This window comes from Dermochelys coriacea, chromosome 25 (assembly GCF_009764565.3).
Source record: "Dermochelys coriacea isolate rDerCor1 chromosome 25, rDerCor1.pri.v4, whole genome shotgun sequence".
Taxonomy (NCBI): domain Eukaryota; kingdom Metazoa; phylum Chordata; order Testudines; family Dermochelyidae; genus Dermochelys; species Dermochelys coriacea.
The window spans coordinates 12,881,099-12,888,059 of record NC_050092.1 but is presented as its reverse complement, the minus strand read 5'-3'; positions in this window follow the sequence as shown (position 1 = coordinate 12,888,059).

Below are 6,961 nucleotides of genomic sequence, written 5' to 3'. Positions count from 1 at the left end.
GGGGGGCATCAGGGCTGGAGTTTGGGGAGTATCAGGGCTGGGAACTGGGGAGGAAGCGGCGCTGCTCCCACAGTGTTGCCATAAGTACCGATAAAAAGCACTTAAGTCTAGGTGCCAAGTACAGCATTACAGAAGTACATAGGAGTACAAGTAGGCTGTGGAGATAGTATTTATGTATTTAAAAGTATACGTGCAAGTGTTTTCAACTCCTGTATTCCCTACGATTGTCTGGTCAATATATGAACAACTACGTAAACAATAACACATAGTGGAAGAGAAAGAAAAAGAGCAACAATTACTTTTTATTCATCTACACAAGGCAGCATTTGTCATAACAGTCCAGATCTTATTAAAAACCCCAGTTCCTTTACATTTTTTCTCTAATCCTGATCCTGCCGCCAACGCAACTTAAAAAACGTATGGGATACAGAAACAGCAACAAATGTTTGTTTGTACTTCTGTTACTCACAGCTGTAATATTATATCACGGAGCAAAATATTCCAGTTTCTAAGTCCTGCCTTCACATTTTCTACCAAGCAAGAAAAAAGCCCTGGCAGCCAGAACTCAGGGCCTGAAGCTCCCAAGCCAGGTTCTAAGGGCCAAACAGAATAGAGGATAGTGGGGAGGCAGGTGATTGTTTCAAAAAACTATTTTGAAAAGGTACTCGCAGATAAAAGAAAGTTATCCTTTACGTACTTTTAGAATGTATTGAAATACAAGCACTAAGTACAGAATATGTAAAGTACTTAAGTACAGAGTTGGACCTTGCAAAGGGAATTAAAACCAATAGTAAAAGGTTCTATAGCCATATAAATAAGAAGAAAACTAAGAAAGAAGAAGAAGTGGGGCCGCTAAACACTGAGGATGGAGTGGAGGTTAAAGATAATCTAGGCATGGCCCAATATCTAAACAAATACTTTGCCTCAGTCTTTAATAAGGCTAAAGAGGATCTTGGGGATAATGGTAGCATGACAAATGGGAAGGAGGATATAGAGGTAGATATTACCATATCTGAGGTAGAAGCGAAACTGAAACAGCTTAATGGGACTAAATCGGGGGGCCCAGATAATCTTCATCCAAGAATATTAAAGGAATTGGCACCTGAAATTGCAAGCCCATTAACAAGAATTTTTAATGAATCTGTAAACTCAGGAATAGTACCGAATGATTGGAGAATTGCTAATATAGTTCCTATTTTTAAGAAAGGAAAAAAAAGTGATCCGGGTAACTACAGGCCAGTTAGTTTGACATCTGTAGTATGCAAGGTCCTGGAAAAAATTTTGAAGGAGAAATTAGTTAAGGACATTGAAGTCAATGGTAAATGGGACAAAATACAACATGGTTTTACAAAAGGTAGATCGTGCCAAACCAACCTAATCTTCTTTTTTGAAAAAGTAACAGATTTTTTAGATAAAGGAAATGCAGTGGATCTAATTTACCTAGATTTCAGTAAGGCATTTGATACCGTGCCACATGGGGAATTATTAGTTAAATTGGAGAAGATGGGGATCAATATGAACATCAAAAGGTGGATAAGGAATTGGTTAAAGGGGAGACTGCAACAGGTCCTACTGAAAGGCGAACTGTCAGGTTGGAGGGAGGTTACCAGTGGAGTTCCTCAGGGATCGGTTTTGGGACCAATCTTATTTAATCTTTTTATTACTGACCTTGGCACAAAAAGTGGAAGTGTGCTAATAAAGTTTGCAGATGATACAAAGCTGGGAGGTATTGCCAATTCGGAGAAGGATCGGGATATTATACAGGAGGATCTGGATTACCTTGTAAACTGGAGTAATAGTAATAGGATGAAATTTAATAGTGAGAAGTGTAAGGTTATGCATTTAGGGATTAATAACAAGAATTTTAGCTATAAGTTGGGGACGCATCAATTAGAAGTAACGGAAGAGGAGAAGGACCTTGGAGTATTGGTTGATCATAGGATGACTATGAGCTGCCAATGTGATATGGCTGTGAAAAAAGCTAATGCGGTTTTGGGATGCATCAGGAGAGGCATTTCCAGTAGGGATAAGGAGGTTTTAGTACCATTATACAAGGCACTGGTGAGACCTCACCTAGAATACTGTGTGCAGTTCTGGTCTCCCATGTTTAAAAAGGATGAATTCAAACTGGAGCAGGTACAGAGAAGGGCTACTAGGATGATCCGAGGAATGGAAAACTTGTCTTATGAAAGGAGACTTAAAGAGCTTGGCTTGTTTAGCCTAACTAAAAGAAGGTTGAGGGGAGATATGATTGCTCTCTATAAATATATCAGAGGGATAAATACAGGAGAGGGAGAGGAATTATTTAACCTCAGCACCAATGTGGACACAAGAACAAATGGGTATAAACTGGCCACCAGGAAGTTTAGATTTGAAATCAGACGAAGGTTTTTAACCATCAGAGGAGTGAAGTTTTGGAATAGCCTTCCAAGGGAAGCAGTGGGGGCAAAAGATCTATCTGGCTTTAAAATTCTACTTGATAAGTTTATGGAGGAGATGGTATGATGGGATAATGGGATTTTGGTAAGTAATGGATCTTTAAATATTCAGGGTAAATAGGCCTAATCCCCTGAGATGGGATATTAGATGGATGGGATCTGAGTTACTATAGAAAATTCTTTCCTGGGTATCTGGCTGGTGAATCTTGCCCATATGCTCAGGGTTTAGCTGATTGCCATATTTGGGGTCGGGAAGGAATTTTCCTCCAGGGCAGATTGGAGAGGCCCTGGAGGTTTTTCGCCTTCCTCTGTAGCATGGGGCATGGTTGACTTGAGGGAGGCTTCTCTGCTCCTTGAAGTCTTTGAACCATGATTTAAGGACTTCAATAGCTCAGACATGGGTGAGGTTTTTCGTAGGAGTGGGTGGGTGAGATTCTGTGGCCTGCACTGTGCAGGAGGTCGGACTAGATGATCAGAATGGTCCCTTCTGACCTTAGTATCTATGAATCTATGAAAGTACAAGCATGTAGAGTACTTTAAATACTTAAGTACAAATGTACTTACACACAGGTGAACACAGGGTTGGGAGCAGTGGGGGCATCAGAGCAGGAAGCGGGGGGGTGGGGGGAGCATTGGAGCAGGGACATTTGCAAAGAGCAGTACTCCCCACTGTGTCCATCCCTAATGACCTCTGACCTTCCCATAGCATCTTTCATTCCCATGCATCCTGACTGTCTACTCTCAGCCCCACCAAAATGCAGCCACTTCTGGGGAAGGAGCGGGACATGCTGCACAAGGCTGGCCCCATAGTCAAGTGAAACCAGAAAACATACAGGCGGGGTGATTACTCTACCATCCCTTGCATTGAGTAAGTTTTGAATACAGAGCCATATTTACAGACTCAAAATCTGACTAAAGATTAAAAGTTTTGGCTTGACATTCTCCCAATCAACCCTTCGTTTAAAGGGGGCCTTTCAACATCTTCTGTTTAACAGGATATGAAATTCCCATCAAGCGCAACTTGCCCCTTTATTAATCACACGTCATTCATAATAATACATTACAGCCTAAGTTTACAGCCACATCTGCATGAGGGTGACTATTTCTCCTCCACTGCTGGGGGTTGCAGCCTGGCCAAGGGAGGACCATCTGAGTGGGAGTTTGCTATGTTGGGGGTGGATTCCCCTGCCAGCCTCTTTTCTGGGCCCATCTGCAAGGGAAGGAAGCAAGTTGGAGCACTGGACTTCCCACAACTCTGCTCAAGGAGCTACAGCAAAGGTCATACGTCGTGAGCTTTCCCCCACCCTGTCATCACGTTGCCTGGCGAGGACACCCCAGCCCTGGGAACTGCATGCTCCCCCACCTGGCTCTGTGCATTCCCCCCAGGAGGGGTGTGCAGCCCAGGTGAGCACCCACCCTCACACGCAACCTAGGCTTCCTTAATAATTCCCCTTTGCTCTACTCAGAGCCCTAGATAGCGGCATCAGGACAGGCAGACAGCTGCGGCTGCCACTTCCCCCGTGTTCTGCTCGTTAGGCTTTTTGCAATCAGGACAGTTGAACTGCCACTCCCTCCAGGCTGGCCCTGCTTCCCGTGCCCAGGCCAGTTTGCATCTGCATCCTCACCCTGCACAGGCTGGCCAAGGACAGGAGACAGCTTTCCCGGCTGGCAGCCAGCCCCATACTCTGCTGGGTGTGAAAGGTGGCGAAAAGCCAGTCTGAAAACAAACCACCGGAGTGTGTGTGTGCATGTGCGTGTGTGCGTGCTAGGGGTGCAAGACAGTCTGTGTCAAAGGTCACCTGCTCCTTGGCCACTTCTGCATTTCCAGTGGCACCCAAACCACAACATGTTTGCAGAAGCGGGGCTGAAAGTAGGTTATCAAACCTTACCCCACACCTGCTGCTGTTCTGGTGCATTCTCCTTGGGGGGAAGCTCCAGCATGCACAGCTAGAAGCCTGTGTGGGTTTCTGCCCCGTGGCAATTGGTAGATTAAGTTATACACTCCCAATATGGATTTGGTTCTCCTATAGCCCCAGCCCTAACCACGGGAGCCATTAAACACTGCACAGAAACACACCCACAGAACTGAAATACCTTTGGGGCTAATGCAGCGCCCTCTGGTTTTGAGAGGGTGGCCTTCTGCTTTGGGAGCCCTGAGACCTGGAGTCAACTCCCGTTTCTGCCATCTCCCCGACTGCGTGTTCTCAGGCCAGTCGCTGAACCGCTGTGTATCTCCGTTCCCCATCTGCTCAATGGGGATTTGTCTCTTGCACTGGCAGGGAACGTCGCTCATGATGTGAATATCCAGCATCAAGCACAACTGCTCCTTGAGTTCAGAAGGGGCCTGGAGGTGCTGCTGAAATATAAACCATAGATGTGACCTTGGGAGGGGCCAATGTGACATCGTGATGCTGGTGTTGTCACAACATGACATCCTTGTCCCAGAAGATGACATTTGAAGAGTTGCAACCCCCAAGGTCAGGCTAGCAGTGGCCAAAACTTGTGACCATCCAGTGGCTCTTTGTAGGTTAGGTGGGTCTTGGTCCAGGTGGGCACCCATGACACACGGCCCTTTGATGGCAGGCTCAACAGAGAGGAGAGGATGAAATGGGCCATGGAGTTAAACTCCTGCATCTGACTCTGGGGAGGAGCCATGGCACAGGGAAGGTGCTGGGGGAAATGAACAGAGCATTCATTGGGAAAGTCAGCTCCATGCGAGTCCCCTCTGTGAGATACCTTAGCCACATTCTGTGCAATTCTACTTTAAAATCTAGCAACTTGAGAAGGGACTTGCAGCCATTGTCCCAGGAAAGGTGACTTGCCCCTGGGCGGTGAAACTGAGGCGACGAAAGCTATAGCTAGTTACAGTCCATAACTAACATCTAAAGATCTGTGCTGAAGTGAAACTGATTTCACCACTGCATGCTAGAGCCCTTCACTGGGAAATTACAACTGACAGCTGCCACCTGCTGATCTGACTGAGAAACGAAGCACAAGACTGGATCTCTAATACGCACATGCCCTCGTGTGTGAATGTGTGCATGCATGCACACAGACACACACACACTCACTCAGCTGCCCAACTGCAGAGGGAATTTGGTGTGTTCTATCCCTGTCTGATCCTTCCCATTTTACAGATGACAAAACTGAGCCACAGAGTAGGGACGTGACTTGCCTGAGTTCACCCAGAACGGGATAGGCCCCAGGCCTCCTGTGGCAGAGCATCTTCTTTCACCCATAGGCCCCACTGCTTCCTTTCAGAAGTGAATGAAAATGTTTCCTGATGTGGATTTTAGGCATTTCCCCGCACCTATATAACCCACAGCACAAGTCAAAACACCGGCCAACCCTAGGATGTAGCTCAATATCATTAGCAGAGACAGAACCATATCAGCAAGGCAAAACCCTGTATATTTTTACTGGCATTAAATGTATACAACTTTGCATAAAATGCATAATCTGCATGGATTTACATAGTTGAATCCTGAGGTGCCAAGATGGGGTGTTATAACAAGGGAAGCTGCCTGCCAAAGGACCTCCCCTTCGGGATGGAGCCTGCAGTGGTTTAAGGGCTATAGACGATTGTCTTGGAATTAAGGGAAGGTCTTTTTCCCTTGAAGAAGACTCATGCTGGGAGCTCCCGCTGGAGAATTGGGACACTGTCTGCAGGGAGCACAGGTGGGCTATTGCTGAGGTGGAGGTTATGGCTGCTTGAACATTTTCCATCAAAACTTTGAAAAATGCACCCCGTGCATCTGAAGAAGTCGCTTTTTATGCACAAAAGTTTATGCCCAAACAAATCTGTTAGTCTTTAAAGTGCCACCGGACTCCTTGTTGTTTTTGAAAAATTGGGTTTTCCACCACACACTTTTTCCGAACAAGTGCCTGTTTTCTACAGACAATTTTGATTTTTCATGAAAAAAAACCAACAAAAAACCCTCCAAACACCTGACAACCAAAATATTTCAGTTTGGCTATGCTGCTGCAATGCCTCCTGGGAACTGTAGTTCAATTACTCCACATCCCCATTTTCCTCTATGGGCCGGGCTCCCTGGCTGCACTGCATCTCCCACAATGCACCATGGCTATGGAGTCCCATGATGCCTCTCCTGTCCAAGATTTTGAGTTTTGGCTGAATTTTTCAGTTTTCGAATTTTCACCAAAAAATTGAAATTTTTACAGGGGGAAAAAAAACATTTTTGAGCAGCTCTGGCAGGTCTGGCCCAGCCTATAGGAAACATGCCTGTTTTCCAGGAAAGTCAAGCTCCTGATGCTCATGAGAAGTTGGCGTGAGAACCTTCCATCGTTGCCATGGTGGCTGATGATGACCCATGGGTGAAGAAGCGATATAAAGGAATCCCCAGCAAGAGTTGCCTTTTTCACTTTGTATGTTGGTGTCTCTCCTTTTTCTTATTTGCTGCTCTGCAGCGTGGGTCTAGTCATGATAACACCCAGGTCTCATCCAGCACATTTCATCCTTTCATCTCAAAGAGCTTTACGAAGCAGGTCAACCACCATTTTAC